Source organism: Bufo bufo, chromosome 2 (assembly GCF_905171765.1).
Source record: "Bufo bufo chromosome 2, aBufBuf1.1, whole genome shotgun sequence".
Taxonomy (NCBI): Eukaryota; Metazoa; Chordata; class Amphibia; order Anura; family Bufonidae; genus Bufo; species Bufo bufo.
Genome location: NC_053390.1, coordinates 59,756,273 through 59,777,062, shown reverse-complemented (window position 1 = coordinate 59,777,062; position 20,790 = coordinate 59,756,273). Strand labels below are relative to the sequence as shown.

General features: G+C 45.2%; 1 long non-coding RNA gene across 1 annotated transcript; it reads left to right on the top strand.

Annotated features, from left to right (window-relative positions):
- The first annotated feature begins 585 nt into the window (after window positions 1-585).
- Window positions 586-14,524, top strand: LOC120991327. The gene is made up of 4 exons (XR_005776626.1): window positions 586-794; window positions 3,329-3,335; window positions 4,243-4,249; window positions 14,514-14,524. It is a non-coding gene; the product is annotated as an uncharacterized LOC120991327 (long non-coding RNA).
- The last annotated feature ends 6,266 nt before the right edge of the window (window positions 14,525-20,790 follow it).

Here is a 20,790-nt window from a genome sequence, read left to right as displayed (position 1 = left end):
TGTGATTGGCTGGTGCATTATGTGACCCAGACTCTATACAAGCTGGATCACGTGTAGCACCGCCCATCAACTCTGAGTAGTGCAGGGACAGGAAGCAGGCAGCAGAAGTGAGGGAGAGTGTTTGGAATCTGTCTATTTGTTTTGTGGGTGACCTATAATGATTTTTTTGTGGGTGCAATACACCAGCTTTGCACCCCTGACACAGAAATGTAATAATAAATCTGGCTGTTAATTCGGTGGGTGACCTATAGCGATTTTTTGTGGGTACAATGCACAATTTTTGTACCCCTGACACAAAAATATAATAGTTAATCCGTCTATTAGTTCGGTGGGTGACATATACCCATTTTTGGTGTTAGATTCACGTGCACTTTATACGTGACAGGGAAATTAATATAGTTAATCTGACTGTTAGTTTAGCTGGTGACATACAGGTGAAACTCAAAAAATTAGAATATCGTGCAAAGTTCATTTATTTCAGTAATGCAACTTAAAAGGTGACACTAACATATGAGACTCATTACATGCAAAGCGAGATATTTCAAGCCTTTATTTGTTATAATTTGGATGATTATGGCTTACAGCTTATGAAACCCCAAAGTCACAATTTTGAGGTACTCTTTGCTCAGGGGATATGGATTAATTAGCTGACTAGAGTGTGACACTTTGAGCCTAGAATATTTAACCTTTTCACAAAATTCTAATTTTCAGGTGCATTAATGCAGTTCCTTTTAATTTGTATTACTGAAATAAATGGACTTTTGCTCGATATTCGAATTTTTCGCGTTTCACCGGTATACCCATTTTTGATGTGAGACACACGTGCACTGTATATGTGACAGGGAAATTAATATAGTTAATCCGTCTGTTAGTTCAATGGGTGACATATTCCCATTTTTTGTGTGAGATACACGTGCATTTTATACGTGACAGGTAGTGTTGATCGAGCATGCTCGGCCAAACACCTGTTCAACGCGAGCATCTCGATGCTCGGCACATGGCGGTACTCGGCCAAGTACCGCATGTGCTCGAGCGCCATGCTCGAGTCTCCTCCCTGCACGTTTTAAACGTGCAGGTAAGTACTGCCCTCACTGTAATGCCAGTAGCCAGCACCCAAATGACGCATGTTTGGAACATTCGTAGTCAGGGAGAGTTGAGCATAGGAAGGGACAGACAGTATAGGGAGTGTAATAAGAAGATTTTTATATAAAAAACTTTTCAAAGACCCAAAAGTCCTTTTAAGGACTATTGTGTGTGACAGCAGCAATATATATTTTTTGCGCATCATTTAGCTGGGCCCCTGTGTTCGTGACGTCAGCACCGCAAGGTGCAATGAGGAGGAGAAGTGGAATGATGAGAGAGGCAGTGGTTGAACCAAGCAGGAACTTTACATGTCAGATGTAGTAAGGCATCCAATAACATCACTTTGTCTTTCATACAGATGGCAAAAAGGGTAAAGCTGCAAAATCCAAATTAGCAGGCTACTTATGGTGAAGTGCTTAGGTTACCTTCAGCCCATTTGAGTGAAGGATGATCTTCTTACTTGTGCTTGGTGCTTGGTGTATTGCACTGATTCATCAGCCTTTCACTATTAGTTTAGATGCTCTGTAAATTAGTATTTTGACAGATGGCCTTTCAGTCCTTGATTATGGTGGAGCTGCTGGAAGCCTAGAATCTCTCCACTTGATGCAAAGAAGTCTGGAGTCTGATAAATGACAGTTACCTTCCTATAGTCTTTAGTTCAATGATCCAACAACCCAAGGGCGATCTCCCTCATGGCAGGCAAACACTCTGCTTCATTATTTGAAAAGGTTGTGATCTTCAAAATCATTATCCACTTGATACCCCGGAAGGGTAACATAGTAACATAGTACATAAGGCCGAAAAAAGACATTTGTCCATCCAGTTCCGCCTGTTATCCTGCAAGTTGATCCAGTGGAAGGCAAAAAAAAAAACTGTGAGGTAGAAGCCAATTTTCCCCACTTTAGGGGAATAAAAAATTCCTTCCCGACTCCAATCATGCAATCAGAATAACTCCCTGGATCAACGACCCCTCTCTAGTAGCTATAGCCTGTAATATTATTACACTCCAGAAATACATCCAGGCCCCTCTTGAATTCCTTTATTGTACTCAAATTCCAGCAATATCAATATACATGGATATATAATGGGGTAAATAATAGTAAACAATTCCAGCATATAGAGTAACCCCTAAAACAATAATTTTATTGGTATACCTTAAAAAGGATCCCACTTGGGTCCACTTGTTATAACGCAAATAATATGAAAACAGAATGGTGTATCCTATAATTGCATCCAGTATACTTGGTAACCTGGGGTATGGGGATATTTGTCCCTATAGCTACCCCTGTCCTATAACCTCAGCCCAGGGAGAGCTCCTGATGGTGGAGGCCCCCTGTCCACGTACCTAGACTTCTACCCCTCACAGGTCCCTATGGGGGTACAGCAGGGATATTCCTAGTTTACCAAGAAATTAGGCGAGGATATAAAACACTAATGGATATACATATATATATAAATCGACTGGATGCAAAAAGAAAGAAAAGAAAAAACAATAATAACGTGGTACAGACATATACAAAAATACGGATAAACATATAATCCAGCTCACCTCCGTAGTAGAGTATATGGTCCCGGCTCCAGGGGCCCTAGGGGAGTGTTCCCGTGGCAGGCTGCAGGTAAGGAGAAAGAAGGTCCCGGAGACAAATGGAGTTCCTCTATCAGCTTTCCTTTAATTTTGCATAAAGTTGACAGACATCACCACCCTCCACATGACATAATATTGACGCGTTTCGGGTAGACACCCTTAGTCGTAACGTTACGACTAAGGGTGTCTACCCGAAACGCGTCAATATTATGTCATGTGGAGGGTGGTGATGTCTGTCAACTTTATGCAAAATTAAAGGAAAGCTGATAGAGGAACTCCATTTGTCTCCGGGACCTTCTTTCTCCTTATATACAAAAATACAATCAGTCAGGGTTGACTATATAGTCATACACCTAAACTACCTCGACGCGTTTCCCCCATAAACAGTGCCATGGGATCATCAGGAGGTATAATATAACATTAGTCTATACAAAGTAGATGCAACCATATAGATACTGGCATATAGCCAGGTCACATAGAAAAGTGCTACACGATGTACACCAGCATACAGCCAGGTCGCACATATGAAAAAAGATAGTCGCTCTACATAAATTGATTAAGGGGGAACGTAATCAGGCCAGTAGATATGTTTAATAGCATCATATCTGGCTAGTTACGTGCACATTTTGATGATCGTGCCTGCAGCGGACTCCTTCAGAGGTAGACAGTATATTCCGCATCCTATAGGGCAGAAAATAATCATATACCCAAGTCAGTTTGACGTTTATCATCCAGATATATAGGTGCAGAGATCAGTGCGGACTCACGGTTTAGATGGTAGGGAAGATCCCAGTAAGAGATTACTCCTGTTGTCCCCCTATCATGAAGTCCTAGTGAGACCCACACTAGAATCCAAAAATCATAGTCACAAATAATGCTCATGTTGAATAAGAGCTAGATAATCCAAAGCCTTGGAGTCCTAGTGACAAGATGTATAAAACTTACATGCTGGAGTCCTTCCCTGTGTTCATGTTCCCCCTGGTAGGCAGTTTGTTACTGATGCTGCAGCTGTATTTAAAGTGCTGCCACTTGGCGCCCTATAGCCCTATTGGTAGTCTGCATGACTTCCTGGTTAATGTCACTTCCTGTTGCTGGAACGCATATGCGTTCCACAGGGCGGATGTTCAGGTTATTCACAGAGCTGAACAGCACAGTTAACCACGAGATTGACCACGTACTGTGGTTATTTCTTCGTGAAAGTAATATGCATCAGGATTGAGTGTAACTACGCTGCAATGTTTTCTTTTATTATGGTGCACCACTTTGGCATCTATATAACCACCTATATGGTAGATTAATCATGTTCCATAACTACTGTGTCGGCGTCTGTTCCATCAATAGAATTTATATAGATATTTTTTTTCTATATCCTATCCCTTTATAAATCTCTTCCCGGGTATGATTTATGAGGCATTCAAATATATGCCTGTGATGGGTATGCCCTGAATCGTGTGGAATGTAATAATATATCACATGACGATACACACAGGAACCAGGAAGTGATTTAGAGATGGGAGGTCGCGATTTGGAACGCTTTTGCGCTCTAGTGACCGGAAGGACAGCGCAGCACTGAGAGTGTGAGTCTGCTGTGTCAATAACCGGAACATCCGCCCTGTGGAGCGCATGTGCGTTCCATAGACCGTAAGGACAGCGCAGCATTAACTGTGCTGTTCAGCTCTGTGAATAACCTGAACATCTGCCCTGTGGAACGCATATGTGTTCCAGCAACAGGAAGTGACATTAACCAGGAAGTAATGCAGCTCTGTGAATATCCTGAACATCCGCCCTGTGGAACGCATATGCGTTCCAGCAACAGGAAGTGACATTAACCAGGAAGTCATGCAGACTACCAATAGGGCTATAGGGCGCCAAGTGGCAGCACTTTAACCACCTCAGCCCCCAGTGCTTAAACACCCTGAAAGACCAGGCCACTTTTTACACTTCTGACCTACCCTACTTTCACCGTTTATTGCTCGGTCATGCAACTTACCACCCAAATGAATTTTACCTCCTTTTCTTCTCACTAATAGAGCTTTCATTTGGTGGTATTTCATTGCTGCTGGCATTTTTACTTTTTTTGTTATTAATCGAAATTTAACGATTTCTTTGCATAAAAATGACATTTTTCACTTTCAGTTGTAAAATTTTGCAAAAAAAACGACATCCATATATAAATTTTGCTCTAAATTTATTGTTCTACATGTCTTTGATAAAAAATAAATGTTTAATAAAAAAAAATGGTTTGGGTAAAAGTTATACCGTTTACAAACTATGGTACAAAAACGTGAATTTCCGCTTTTTGAAGCAGCTCTGACTTTCTGAGCACCTGTCATGTTTCCTGAGGTCCTACAATGCCCAGACAGTACAAACACCCCACAAATGACCCCATTTCGGAAAGTAGACACCCTAAGGTATTCGCTGATGGGCATAGTGAGTTCATAGAACTTTTTATTTTTTGTCACAAGTTAGTGGAAAATGATGATTTATTTTTTTTGATTTTTTTTTCTTACAAAGTCTCATATTCCACTAACTTGTGACAAAAAATAAAAACTTCTATGAACTCACTATGCCCATCAGCGAATACCTTGGGGTGTCTTCTTTCCAAATTGGGGTCACTTGTGGGGTAGTTATACTGCCCTGGCATTCTAGGGGCCCAAATGTGTGGTAAGTAGTTTGAAATCAAAATGTGTAAAAAATGACCGGTGAAATCCGAAAGGTGCTCTTTGGAATGTGGCATTTTAGGGGCCCTAAAGCGTGAGAAGAAGTCTGGGATCCAAATGTCTAAAAATGCCCTCATAAAAGGAATGTGGGCCCCTTTGCGCATCTAGGCTGCAAAAAAGTGCCACACATGTGGTATCGCCGTACTCAGTAGAAGTTGGGGAATGTGTTTTGGGGTGTCATTTTACATATACCCATGCTGGGTGAGATAAATATCTTGGTCAAATGCCAACTTTGTATAAAAAAATGGGAAAAGTTGTCTTTTGCCAAGATATTTCTCTCACCCAGCATGGGTATATGTAAAATGACACCCCAAAACACATTGCCCAACTTCTCCTGAGTACAGCGATACCACATGTGTGACACTTTTTTGCAGCCTAGGTGCGCAAAGGGGCCCACATTCCAAAGAGCACCTTTCGGATTTCACCGGCCATTTTTTACAGATTTTGATTTCAAACCACTTCTCACGCATTCGGCCCCTAAAATGCCAGGGCAGTATAACTACCCCACAAGTGACCCCATTTTGGAAAGAAGACACCCCAAGGTATTTCGTGATGGGCATAGTGAGTTCATGGAAGTTTTTATTTTTTGTCACAAGTTAGTGGAATATGAGACTTTGTAAGGAAAAAAAAAAAATAATAATAAATCATCATTTTCCGCTAACTTGTGACAAAAAATATAAAATTCTAGGAACTCGCCATGCCCCTCACGGAATACCTTGGGGTGTCTTCTTTCCAAAATGGGGTCACTTGTGGGGTAGTTATACTGCCCTGGCATTTTCCAGGGGCCCTAATGTGTGGTAAGTAGGTAAATGACCTGTGAAATCCTAAAGGTGCTCTTTGGAATGTGGGCCCCTTTGCCCACCTAGGCTGCAAAAAAGTGTCACACATGTGGTATCGCCGTATTCAGGAAAAGTTGGGCAATGTGTTTTGGGGTGTCTTTTTACATATACTCATGCTGGGTGAGAGAAATATCTCGGCAAAAGACAACTTTTCCCATTTTTTTATACAAAGTTGGCATTTGACCAAGATATTTATCTCACCCAGCATGGGTATATGTAAAATGACACCCCAAAACACATTGCCCAACTTCTCCTGAGTACGGCGATACCAGATGTGTGACACTTTTTTGCAACCTAGATGCGCAAAGGGGCCCACATTCCTTTTATCAGGGCATTTTTAGACATTTGGATCCCAGACTTCTTCTCACGCTTTAGGGCCCCTAAAATGCCAGGGCAGTATAAATACCCCACATGTGACCCCATTTTGGAAAGAAGATACCCCAAGGTATTCAATGAGGGGCATGGCGAGTTCATAGAAATTTTTTTTTTTTGACACAAGTTAGCGGAAATTGATTTTATTTATTTTTTTCTCACAAAGTCTCCCTTTCCGCTAACTTGGGACAAAAATTTCAATCTTTCATGGACTCAATATGCCCCTCACGGAATACCTGGGGGTGTCTTCTTTCCGAAATGGGGTCACATGTGGGGTATTTATACTGCCCTGGCATTCTAGGGGCCCTAAAGCGTGAGAAGAAGTCTGGAATATAAATGTCTAAAAATTTTTATGCATTTGGATTCCGTGAGGGGTATGGTGAGTTCATGTGAGATTTAATTTTTTGACACAAGTTAGTGGAATATGAGACTTTGTAAGAAAAAAAAATAATTTCCGCTAACTTGGGCCAAAAAAATGGAGCCTTACAGAGGGGTGATCAATGACAGGGGGGTGATCAATGACAGGGGGGTGATCAATGACAGGGGGGTGATCAGGGAGTCTATATGGGGTGATCACCGCCCTGTCATTGATCACCCCCCTATAAGGCTCCATTCAGATGTCCGTATGTGTTTTGCGGATCCGATCCATGTATCCGTGGATCCGTAAAAATCATACGGACATCTGAATGCAGCCTTACAGGGGGGGTGATCAACGACAGGGGGGGTGATCAATGACAGGGGGGGTGATCAATGACAGGGGGGTGATCAGGGAGTCTATATGGGGTGATCACCCCCCCTGGAAGGCTCCAGGGAGACGCCTGTATGTGTTTTGCGGATCCGATCCATCTATCAGTGGATCCGTAAAAATCATGCGGACGTCTGAATGGAGCTTTACAGGGGGGTGATCAATGACAGGGGGGTGATCAGGGAGTCTATATGGGGTGATCACCACAGTCATTGATCACGCCCCGTAAGGCTCCATTCAGACGTCCGTATGCGTTTTGCGGATCCGATCCATCTATCAGTGGATCCGTAAAAATCATGCGGACGTCTGAATAGAGCTTTACAGGGGGGTAATCAATGACAGGGGAGTGATCAGGGAGTCTATATGGGGTGATCACCACAGTCATTGATCACCCCCCTGTCATTGATCACTCCCCTGTAAGGCTCCATTCAGACGTCCGTATGCGTTTTGCGGATCCGATCCATCTATCAGTGGATCCGTAAAAATCATGCGGACGTCTGAATGGCGCTTTACAGGGGGGTGATCAATGACAGGGGGGTAATCAATGACAGGGGGGTGATCAGGGAGTCTATATGGGGTGATCAGGGGCTAATAAGGGGTTAATAAGTGACAGGGGGGGGTGTAGTGTAGTGTGGTGCTTGGTGCTACATATTGCTGAGCTATCTGTGTCCTCTGGTGGTCGATCCAAACAAAAGGGACCACCAGAGGAACAGGTAGCAGGTATATTAGACGCTGTTATCAAAACAGCGTCTAATATACCTGTAAGGGGTTAAAAAAATCACATCTCCAGCCTGCCAGCGAACGATCGCCGCTGGCAGGCAGGAGATCCACTCGCTTACCTTCCGATCCTGTGAACGCGCGCGCCTGTGTGCGCGCGTTCACAGGAAATCTCGCGTCTCGCGACAGGACGCATCGGCGCGTCCACCCAGAAGAGCAGGGCCGCCGCAAAGACGCAATCCTGCGTACGGCGGTCCTGAGGAGGTTAAATACAGCTGCAGCATCAGTAACAAACTGCCTACCAGGGGGAACATGAACACAGGGAAGGACTCCAGCATGTAAGTTTTATACATCTTGTCACTAGGACTCCAAGGCTTTGGATTATCTAGCTCTTATTCAACATGAGCATTATTTGTGACTATGATTTTTGGATTCTAGTGTGGGTCTCACTAGGACTTCATGATAGGGGGACAACAGGAGTAATCTCTTACTGGGATCTTCCCTACCATCTAAACCGTGAGTCCGCACTGATCTCTGCACCTATATATCTGGATGATAAACGTCAAACTGACTTGGGTATATGATTATTTCCTGCCCTATAGGATGCGGAATATACTGTCTACCTCTGAAGGAGTCCGCTGCAGGCACGATCATCAAAATGTGCACGTAACTAGCCGGATATGATGCTATCAAACATATCTACTGGCCTGATTACGTTCCCCCTTATTCAATTTATGTAGAGCGACTATCTTTTTTCATATGTGCGACCTGGCTTTATGCTGGTGTACATCGTGTAGCACTTTTCTATGTGACCTGGCTATATGCCAGTATCTATATGGTTGCATCTACTTTGTATAGACTAATGTTATATTATACCTCCTGATGATCCCATGGCACTGTTTATGGGGGAAACGCGTCGAGGTAGTTTAGGTGTATGACTATATAGTCAACCCTGACTGATTGTATTTTTGTATATGTCTGTACCACGTTATTATTGTTTTTTCTTTTCTTTCTTTTTGCATCCAGTCGATATATATATATATATGTATATCCATTAGTGTTTTATATCCTCGCCTTATTTCTTGGTAAACTAGGAATATCCCTGTTGTACCCCCATAGGGACCTGTGAGGGGTAGAAGTCTAGGTACGTGGACAGGGGGCCTCCACCATCAGGAGCTCTCCCTGGACAGGGGTAGCTATAGGGACAAATATCCCCATACCCCAGGTTACCAAGTATACTGGATGCAATTATAGGATACACCATTCTGTTTTCATATTATTTGCGTTATAACAAGTGGACCCAAGTGGGATCCTTTTTAAGGTATACCAATAAAATTATTGTTTTAGGGGTTACTCTATATGCTGGAATTCTTTATTGTTCTCACCATCACCACCTCCTCAGGCAGAGAGTTCCATAGTCTCACTGCTCTTACCGTAAAGAATCCTTTTCTATGTTTGTGTACAAACCTTCTTTCCCCCACACGCAGAGGATGTCCCCTCGTCACAGTCAAAGCTCTGGGGATAAATCTCTGTACTGACCCCTGATATATTTATACATATTAATTAGATCTCCCCTTAGTCGTCTTTTTTCTAAAGTGAATAACCCTAATTTTGATAATCTTTCAGGGTACTGTAGTTGCCCCATTCCAGCGTAGGATCCTATAGTCCTGATCTTTGGACTCAATGGTTAAAACCAGTTAGTTCTCCTGGGCTAGGCTCAGGAGGACAGAGACAAGACTGTCTCCTCTCCTGCCTCCTAACTCATCCACTCCTATACTCAGGGCCGGCCTTTGGGGTGTGCGAGCTGTGTGGCCGCACAGGGCGTGCCACAAACACCACACACTATAACAACATGCAGGACGGCGGAGGCCTTCTCTCACCTCCCGGCTGCACCCTTACTACTTTATAGACACCCTGCCTGTGTCACAACTTGCACGCTTCTCATTTAGGAGATTCAAATCCAACAAATCCCAGGCATAGTCATGTGTATTGCCATCCTCAGGAGAGGGAGAAATGTGTCTGCTGGGATTCAAACCCATGACTTTCTGTATCAGAGGCAAAGCACTTACCCACACAGCTATAAGAGCTGCATAACTACTGACTGAAAAAATATGAGACTTCTACTGTAGACTCTGTTATAGCTGTTATAGCCAGTGTACATCTATACACATGACAGCTGCCCCAACACACCCAGCACTGCTATATCTCTATATGACAGCTGCCCCAGCACATTCAGCCCTGCTATATCTCTATATATAATAGCTGCCCCAGCACACCCAGCTCTGTCACATCTATACACATGACAGCTGCCCCTGCACACTCAGCTCTGCTATATCTATATATCTCTAAGTATTACTATACAGTAGATAGATATATAGAGATATAGCAGAGCTGAGTGTGCTGGGGCAGCTGTCATGTGTATAGATGTAGCAGAGCTGGGTGTGCTGGGGCAGCTGTCATGTGTATGGATGTAAACTAGCTATCAAAGCTATAAACGAGTCTACAGTAGAAGTCTCATAGTTTTTCAGTCAAGATCTATGCAGCTCTTATAGCTGTGTGGTTAAGTGCCTTGCCTCTGATACAGAAGGTCGTGGGTTTAAATCTTAGCAGAAACTTTTCTGAAATACAGGCTAAATTAGAATATACAAGCACTGACTCAATATATGGACATACAGGCCGGAAGAGGCCTGCATCGCATTGCTGACATGGAGGTAAGTATAAGTGTTTTTTTTTTTAAATACCCGTCTGTTACTGCCACATGGGGGGAGCGGGAGGCACTTGATACTGGCACATGGGGGAGGGGGGTTGCACCTGATACTGGCAAATGGGGGGGTTGGCACTATGATACTGGCACATGGGGGTGAAGGAGAGAGGCACTTGATACTGGCACATGGGGGAGGAAAGAGGCACTTGATACTGGCACATTGGGAGGGGGGGGGAGAGATGGTACTATGATAATGGCACATATGGGGGGTGGGAAGGAGAGAGGCACTATGATACTGGCACATGGGGGGTGGGGAAGGAGAGAGGCACTTGATACTGGGGCACATTGTGGGGCAGATGGCACTATGATACTGGCACATGGGGGGGAGGAGAGAGGCACTTGATGCTGGCACTTTTTTGGGGGAGATGGCACTATGATACTGGGACATGGGGGGGAGGCACTTGATACTGGCACTTTTGGGGGGGGGGAGATGGCACTATGATACTGGGACATGGGGGGAGGAGAGAGGCACTTGATACTGGCACATTGGGGGGATTTGGCACTTGATACTGGCACATGGGGGGTTGGCACTATGATACTGGCACATGGGGGTGGGAAGGAGAGAGGCACTTGATACTGGCACATGGGGGGAGGAGAGAGGCATTTGATATTGGCACATGGGGGGGTTGGCGCTATGATACTGGCACATGGGGGGTGGGAAGGAAAGAGGCACTTCATACTGGCACATGGGGGGTTGGCACTATGATACTGGCACCTGGGGGGGAGGAGAGAGGCACTTGATACTGGCACATTGGGAGGGGGAGAGATGGCACTATGATAATGGCACATATGGGGGGTGGGAAGGAGAGAGGCACTTAATACTGGCACATTGGGGGGAAGATTGCACTATGATACTGGCACATGGGGGGGTGGGAAGGAGAGAGGCACTTGATACTGGGGCACATTGGGGGGGGAGATGGCACTATGATACTGGCACATGGGGGGAGGAGAGAGGCACTTGATACTGGCAGTTTTTTGGGTGGAGATGGCACTATGATACTGGGACATGGGGGGAGGAGAGAGGCACTTGATACTGGCACATGGGGGGGGGTTGGCACTTGATACTGGCACATGGGGGGGTTGGCACTATGATTCTGGCATATGGGGGTGGGAAGGAGAGAGGCACTTGATACTGGCACATGGGGGGAGGAGAGAGGCATTTGATACTGGCACATGGGGGGTTGGCACTATGATACTGGCACATGGGGGGTGGGAAGGAGAGAGGCACTTGATACTGGCACTTTTGGGGGGCAAGAGGGCACTATGATACTGGCACTTTGGGGGGGCGAGACGGCACTTGATACTGGCACATGGGGGGGTTTGGCACTTGATACTGGCACATGGGGGGGTTTGGCACTATGATACTGGCACATGGGGGGTGGGAAGGAGAGAGGCACTTGATACTGACACATTGGGTGGGATGACACTATGATACTGGCACTTTGGGGGGGGAGCGAGATGGCACTATGTTACTGGGACATGTGGGGGGAAGGAGAGAGGCACTTGATACTGGAACATGATGGGGGGGCATCTATGGGGACACTTACTGGCACATGATTGGGGGGCATTATGGGGGTCCCTTTTTACTGGCACATTATAAGGCCCTTAATCATACCCAGTGTCACCCATAGCCAGTCTCCTGCCCCCCTTAATCATATCCAGTGTCACCCAGAGCCAGTACCCTGCCCCCCTTAATCATACCCTGTTGTCACCTTTACCCAGTCCCCTGCCCTTCTTAATCATACCCAGTGTCACCCTTACCCAGTCCACTGCCCCCTCAATTAGACCCTGCCCCCTTAATCATACCCAGTGTCACCCATAGCCAGTCCCCTGCCCCCCTTAATCATACCCTGTCACCTTTGCCCAGTCCCCTGCCCCCCTTATTCATAGCCAGTGTCAACCAAAGCCAGTCCCCTGGCCCTTAATCATACCCAGTGTCACCCCTATCCAGTGCCCTGCCCCCTTAATCATACCCAGTGTCTGTCACCCTTAATTTAAGGGGGGCAGGGTCTAATTGAGGGGGCAGGGGACTGGGTAAGGGTGACACTGGGTATGATTAAGAAGGGCAGGGGACTGGGTAAAGGTGACAGGGTATGATTAAGGGGGGCAGGGGACTGGCTATGGTTGACACTGGGTATGATTGTACTTGTTTGCACTTGCACTTAAATAATCTGTAATAAAAAAAATGTTTGTTACAAAGATTGTTTTCCTCTTTGTGTATGTTTAGGTGAACCGGGGGGCACCACAAAATTAGCTCGCACAGGGCACCTGAACACCTAAGGCCCTGCCTATACTCTACTCCCCTTTCACTTTCTGCGTCTGAACTATATAAGTGTGTTAGAGACCTCTAGTGGTGAAAACTATGTGGTGCAGGTTACCAGCCTGAAATATGGATTTAGCAGCATAGACAAAGAAACAGCATAAAAACAACATCATATTATACAAGAATTTGGAGTGTACCATACACACAGGAGTGGGACACTACAATACCATATGACTGTAGTGCCCTGGAGCAAGGATACTTTGAGCTATGTATGTTTGTTGATATTTGCCCCGTTTGCTACTATGAAATATTACCAACTCCCTACTTTATTGCACTTTAAAGAGTTAACATGCATGGTGAACTATGCTGTTGTGTGCAATTATACAGTTTCATATTGCTGAACTTCATTTATATGTTTATGCATTTATCCTGTTCATTTGTACTGTTATTACACTATAGCTGTACTAAACTGTGGAAAGGGTTAATGCGTAGTCAGCTAATAATGAGAAACGTTCTGCCTATGCAAAGTTTTGGAGTGAACAAAACAGACACACTGACCTTCTGATTGATTTAGCTCAGTTTTTTCTTTTTTGTCTAAAGACTTTAGGTTTATGTCTAGAAAAGCCACTTCGTTTTTTAATATATACTTGCATTGAAACCCTTTACAAGTTTATGATTAGTGTTGAGCGCGAATATTCAAATAGCCAGTACACATGATTCCTCCCTGCTTCTAACTTGTGGGCCAATAAGAAGGCTGCAAGAGCTTAGCAACTTCCCTAGCAACCAATAGGAAAGTTGCCTACCCCTTACTATATAAGAGAACCTCCCCAGCAGCCATTTTGTGCTGTTTCATGCAGTTGTGAGAGAGAGAGAGAGGAGTGTGATCTTTGTGTTGTGCTGAATTCCTGTGACTTCTGATACCTCATATATATAATCCAGATAGTGTTAGATAGTGTAGGTTAGTGAGTGAATAGTGCAGCTGATAGGTCCCAGTGTAGGGTGTTAGGCACATTATATAGTTAGCTTATATACAGTACAGACCAAAAGTTTGGACACACCTTCTCATTCAAAGAGTTTTCTTTATTTTCATGACTATGAAAATTGTAGATTCACACTGAAGGCATCAAAACTATGAATTAACACATGTGGAATTATATACATAACAAACAAGTGTGAAACAACTGAAAATAAGTCATATTCTAGGTTCTTCAAAGTAGACACCTTTTGCTTTGATTACTGCTTTGCACACTCTTGGCATTCTCTTGATGAGCTTCAAGAGGTAGTCCCCTGAAATGGTTTTCACTTCACAGGTGTGCCCTGCCAGGTTTAATAAGTGGGATTTCTTGCCTTATAAATGGGGTTGGGATTATCAGTTGCGTTGAGGAGAAGTCAGGTGGATACACAGCTGATAGTCCTACTGAATAGACTGTTAGAATTTGTATTATGGCAAGAAAAAAGCAGCTAAGTAAAGAAAAACTTTAAGAAATGAAGGTCAGTCAGTCAGCCGAAAAATTGGGAAAACTTTGAAAGTAAGGGCTATTATAACAACATGCAGGACGGCGGAGGCCTTCTCTCACCTCCCGGCTGCACCCATACTACTTTATAGACACCCTGCCTGTGTCACAACTTGCACGCTTCTCATTTAGGAGATTCAAATCCAACAAATCCCAGGCATAGTCATGTGTATTGCCATCCTCAGGAGAGGGAGAAATGTGTCTGCTGGGATTCAAACCCATGACTTTCTGTATCAGAAGCAAAGCACTTACCCACACAGCTTTAGGAGCTGCATAACCACTGACTGAAAAAATATGAGACTTCTACTGTAGACTCTGTTATAGCTGTTATAACCAGTGTACATCTATACACATGACAGCTGCCCCAACACACCCAGCACTGCTATATCTCTATATGACAGCTGCCCCAGCACATTCAGCCCTGCTATATCTCTATATATGATAACTGCCCCAGCACACCCAGCTCTGCTACATCTATACACATGACAGCTGCCCCTGCACACTCAGCTCTGCTATATATATATATCTATATGTATTACTATACAGTAGATATATATATAGAGATATAGCAGAGCTGAGTGTGCTGGGGCAGCTGTCATGTGTATAGATGTAGCAGAGCTGGGTGTGCTGGGGCAGCTGTCATGTGTATAGATGTAGCAGAGCTGGGTGTGCTGGGGCAGCTGTCATGTGTATGGATGTACACTAGCTATCAAAGCTATAAACGAGTCTACAGTAGAAGTCATGTCACACCAGTTAATAAGTAATCATTTGTAAAGGGATGAAATACTTATTTTCATAACTGTATATATACATTACAGAGTGTTGGCAAGAGATACAAAAGTAATGTAAGCATTGCACCTGGGCATTTTCTGTCACGGATCTCTCTGATCCGTTCCGAATTCCTCCTCTTCAAATCCGACCATTTTTTTAATATCGCCATCCTAGGGTGATTGCCCTTAAACTTCCTCTTGAGCTCAGAACAGATCTTCCTCACAATGGCCTGCTTCTCAGCGTGGACCCAGGTCCGGTCATAGCCCCGCTCCAACATGTGCTGCAGGATAAAGATTCAAGCATATAATCCCAATTTTTTTTTATACAAGTATTGTAAATAATGTCCTCAGCAAAACATCAAAAAGTAATTTGCATGCGAAGGGGAAATATTAGATTTAATGTTACCACTATAAGATCGGATTGTATTGCAATTGTATGTGTGTGGGGTCTGAGCAATTGGATATTGGCCAGCTGAGCAGAGATGTACTTGTCTAGTGAAGTGACAGTACGGTATGGGGTGTACAGCTGGTTTGGGGGGGGGGGGGGGTATCTAGTGTGCGGCAGGAAAAATGGATGTGCAATGTGCATGTGAGAGATATTTCTCTGCTGTCCATATGTACATGCTACAGACATAGTGCAACAATACTTAGTGCACCAATCAGTAATATCTACTTAAACCTGATAAAAAGTGAAGTTATATGTATTGCGAAAAAAAAATCGGATCATAAGTGGTGATTTTCGCAATCACGAATATTTTATATCACTCTATCTGCATATAAAGCGATTGGTCTGACATGCATGTGAAATGTAATCAAATACACTGGTGTAATGTGAAATTACTTACAGTGATCAGGAGTTCTTCCTCACTATCTCGAAAATTGCTTCCGACCATCTTTTCCAATCTCCTCAAACTTCGGGAAGTTCAAAAACAGTTGCTAGGCCACGCCCATTTTTGCGCATGAGTATTAAGCAAATTTAGTAATGATAAAAAAAAAGATTGCGAATTCACAAATATATGACGAATATTCTACCATATATTCGTGAAATATTGCAAAATCGAATATTGCCCCTGCCGCTCAACACTATTTATGATAGACAGAAATTGTAACAATGTTTCCGTTTAGGTTGTGCTTCTCCACTCCACCCCTCCCACTAAAAGGATCTAGTTAGTTAGAAACTATAAAAGGAGAGCAGCCAGAGAGCCCTTAGGCTAGTTTCACACTAGCGTTTTCAATTCCGCTGTTGAGAATATGAAATATGTGGCGAATAGAGATGAGCTAATCAAAATTTGGTTCGCACTGTGAGGAATATGGATTAATATTTACTGTCAGCCATGTTCCCACACCAACCATCTGCTGAAAGGTAGCAGAGGTAGCGATCTCCACAGGGGGGGCCCTGCTTCAAAGCCAGCAAGATGGCAGAGAGCCTCTAGCTGTCCACCTTTGTTTACATTTCTCACCTCCATTCAGCCAGCCAGGAACCCAGCAAAACTTCCCTGCAGGGGGTCTAGGCCATTCCCCAGTTCAATGAACATTATCAGACATCATGGAACCGGCAGTTCATAAGGAATTATGAATCGCCCGTCCATCACAGACATAAGTGGCCACGATGAACAGGCCTGTGGTCATAGCTTGGTGGTGGGATTCCAAGGAGGCGAGATATACATATCTCCTCACAGAAACCAAATAACGGTACCATGCTTGGACTCTACTTGTAGCCGGAACCCAGGCGGATCCATTGGTCCCAGAACCACTTCCCTGCGACATTCTGGTCTGGAGCCAGGAGCCCTAATAAGTTTTTTGGCCTATGTGCTGCCAGCCCAGCAAAAGGGAAGTGGAGCCCTCCCAGAGGATGGGAGGGGAGGGGCCGGCTACAGATTAAAAGCCTTGCGCCAGCAAGCAGGCGTGTCTTTCTCTGAAGGGAGGTAACATCGTGCCATGTGTTTAGAGGGACCTGCAACCAGCTGACATCACTGCTTCCCATCTGACCACAGCTAACACAACCCAAAGGACTCCTATACCTGGTGAGCAGAATTTTTGCTCTGTTTAATCCTGTGTGTACCATACTACCTGTATTTGTAACCAGGGGAGCACCCAGGAATTTTGTCTAGGGGGGGTCCGAAAGGCAAAAAAATGTGGCATGTGTAGTGCGCTATGCTAATTAAATTTTTCAAAGCCCCCTTTATATTTAAAAATGCATTGAAGGGGTGTAGTGTGTTGCGCTGATTCTTTTACTTGGCGATTCTAAAAGCCCTGCAGGAAAACATCAATGATTGGGGGTGGCAGGAAAGGGTGTTCAGAAGATGTGAAGAGGATGGAAATGTGGGAAACTAATGTTTGTTAATCTCTGCAGAGATGGGAGATGGCTGAAAAATCATCATGGCGGTCTGGTCTGAATGGAGAAGATGAGGAAAGAGAACGTCTACAACAAAGGTGACATCACAGGATGTAAGAGGTATGTGGCGCTATGTAGGAGAGGAGATGCTCCGGCTCCTCCCCCTGCCATTTGCAGATAATAATGGCCCCGCCCATTATTAAAAGCCCCTCCTACATATAATAGGCCACTCCCAACAAACACTGTATAGCTGACATTCTATAGTTGCGGCCTGTCTCTACACATCATATGGAGAGAGGGGGAGGTCTGTCCTGGCTGCACTGCCTGCTTCACATTATACAATAGACAGCCGGCTACAGCCAGGAAGCTCCTCCGCTCTCCTCCCTCCCCAGATCCTGCTCAAGGCCTGTGGTTCCCCCCACCATCTGCCACCCGCCCGTGGCCTGCTGCCCCCCTTGACCGTCCTCACCCAGCTCTGAATCCTCCTTCTGCAAATGGCAGGGGGAGGAGCCGGAGCATCTCCTCTCCTACAAAGCGCCACATACCTATTACATCCTGTGATGTCACCTTTGTTGTAGACGTTCTCTTTCCTCATCTTCTCCATTCAGACCAGACCGCCATGATGATTTTTCAGCCATCTCCCATCTCTGCAGAGATTAACAAACAGACATTAGTTTCCCACATTTCCATCATCTTCACATCTTCTGAACACCCTTTCCTGCCACCCCCAATACTGTGCCCGCTGTGCCCCCAATACTATACTGCAGAAACAGTCCCCCTGGAAATACTACTACCACACAGATAGTGCCCCCTTAAACAATTATTGGCACACAGTGCTCTAAAAAAATAACTGTGCCCAGACACTAATAGTATAAAGATAATGTCCACCAAAAATTATTGTGCTAAGCTGATACAGTGGCAGGGTGCCCCCCAAAGTAACAGGGCTCCCCAAAATAGAAATAATTCTTTGCCAGAGCACACTTAGTAGTAATAATGTCCCTATAGTGCCCATACTAGTAATCATGTTCCTCATAGCCCCCCAGTATTAGCAAAGCTCCGCATAATACCTCCTAGTACTAATAATTCTCCCTACAATATGACAGTACATGAAATACCCCCGCTTAGTGCCCGCTGTTGAGCTAATGTCCCCATAATGTATGCCAGTATAAAATACCCCTATATAGTGCCCCAGTAAATGCCCTCATAGTGCTCCTCTCCCCCTTCCCCATAGTGTCCCCCATAATATGCCAGTAAAAAATGCCCCTTCTAAGTGCCACCATATGCCCCAATAGTGCTCCACTCCCCCATAGTGCCGCTCTCCCCTATAGTGCCTACCATAATGTGTCAGTAAAAAAATGCCCCCTTAGTGCCACCAGATGCCATAATGCCCCCATAATGTGCCAATAAGAATAAAGGTCCATTTAGAGCCCCCACTTCCCCTTAGTGCCCCCAAATAATGCCCCTATAGTGCCACCAGATGCCCCATAGTGCCATTCTCCCCTATAGTGCCCCCATAATATGTCAATAAAAAAAAGCCCCTTTAGACCCCCCAGATGCCCCCATAGTGCTCCTCTCCCCCATGGTGCCGCCCCATAATGTGCCAGTAAAAAATGCCCCTTCAAAGTGCCACCATATGCCCCAATAGTGCTCCACTCCTCCATAGTGCCGCCCTCCCCTATAGTGCCTCCCATAACGTGCCAATAAAAAATGCCCCCTTAGTGCCACCAGATGCCATAATGCCCCCATAATGTGCCAATAAGAATAAAGGCCCCTTTAGAGCCCCCACTTCCCCTTAGTGCCCCCAAATAATGCCCCTATAGTGCCACCAGATGCCCCATAGTGCCATTCTCCTCTATAGTGCCCCCATAATATGTCAATAAAAAAAAGCCCCTTTAGACCCCCCAGATGCCCCCATAGTGCTCCTCTCCCCCATGGAGCTGCCCCATAATGTGCCAGTAAAAAATGCCCCTTCAAAGTGCCACCATATGCCCCAATAGTGCTCTACTCCTCCATAGTGCCGCCCTCCCCTATAGTGCCTCCCATAATGTGCCAGTAAAAAATGCTCCCTTAGTGCCACCAGATGCCATAATGCCCCCATGTGCCAATAAGAAAAAAAGGCCCCTTTAGAACCCCCACTTCCCCATAGTGCCCCCAAATAATGCCCCTATAGTGCCACCAGATGCCCCATAATGCCGTTCTCCCCTATAGTGCCCCCCATAATGTGTAAAAAAAAAAGCCCCTTTAGAGCCCCCACAGTGCTCCTCTCCCCCATGGTGCCCCCCCCCATAATGTGCCAGTAAGAAGTGCCACCTAAAAAAAAGTACCACCAGATGCCCCATAGTGCCGTTCTCCCCTTTAGTGCCCCCATAGTGCCAGCTCCCCCCCCTCCAAAAAAACAAAACAAAAAAATAAATAAAAATACACTGATACTTACCTCCATCAGCAGCGATGCGATGCAGGCTCTTTCGGTCTGTGTCCCTGCTGTGTGCTGCCCGGCTCAGGCGCGTGATGATGACGTCATCGCGCCGCCTGAGCCGGCCTCTGATAGGCTGCAGGCATTAGTGCCTGCGGCCTATCAGAAGAACAGGGGAGGGACACACCTCTCCCTCCCCTGCCGCAGCACAGCACAGGCATCTGTATCGCTGTCCTAAGGACGGCGATACAAATGGATTAGATATGTAGATGAGCGCTTCCACAATGAAAGCGCTCATCTCCTAGTACTCCTACTGCCCCCCGCCCCCCCCTCCCCACCACCGCCGAGGCCGCCGCAATTACATCCAAGGCCTGTGGGGATCGGCAGTGCGGCCCTGAAGGATTAAAAAAATAATAATTTGGCTGGTTGTTCCAGGGGGGGTCCAGACCCGCTGGACCCCCCCTGTAGGTGCGCCACTGTTTGTAACCTCAGACCACTATATATATTTTTTGTGTGTATAGTGTTATTTCTAGTGAGCCCTTAAGGTGATTAAATATATAATTTAATCTTGCGCTGTCTTGTATCTCGATAACGAATCCCCACGTCCGTGTTTCGGCCTAGTAATATTATACTGTGGGTTGGTTTCTTACCCTATATAATCCCATTAGTG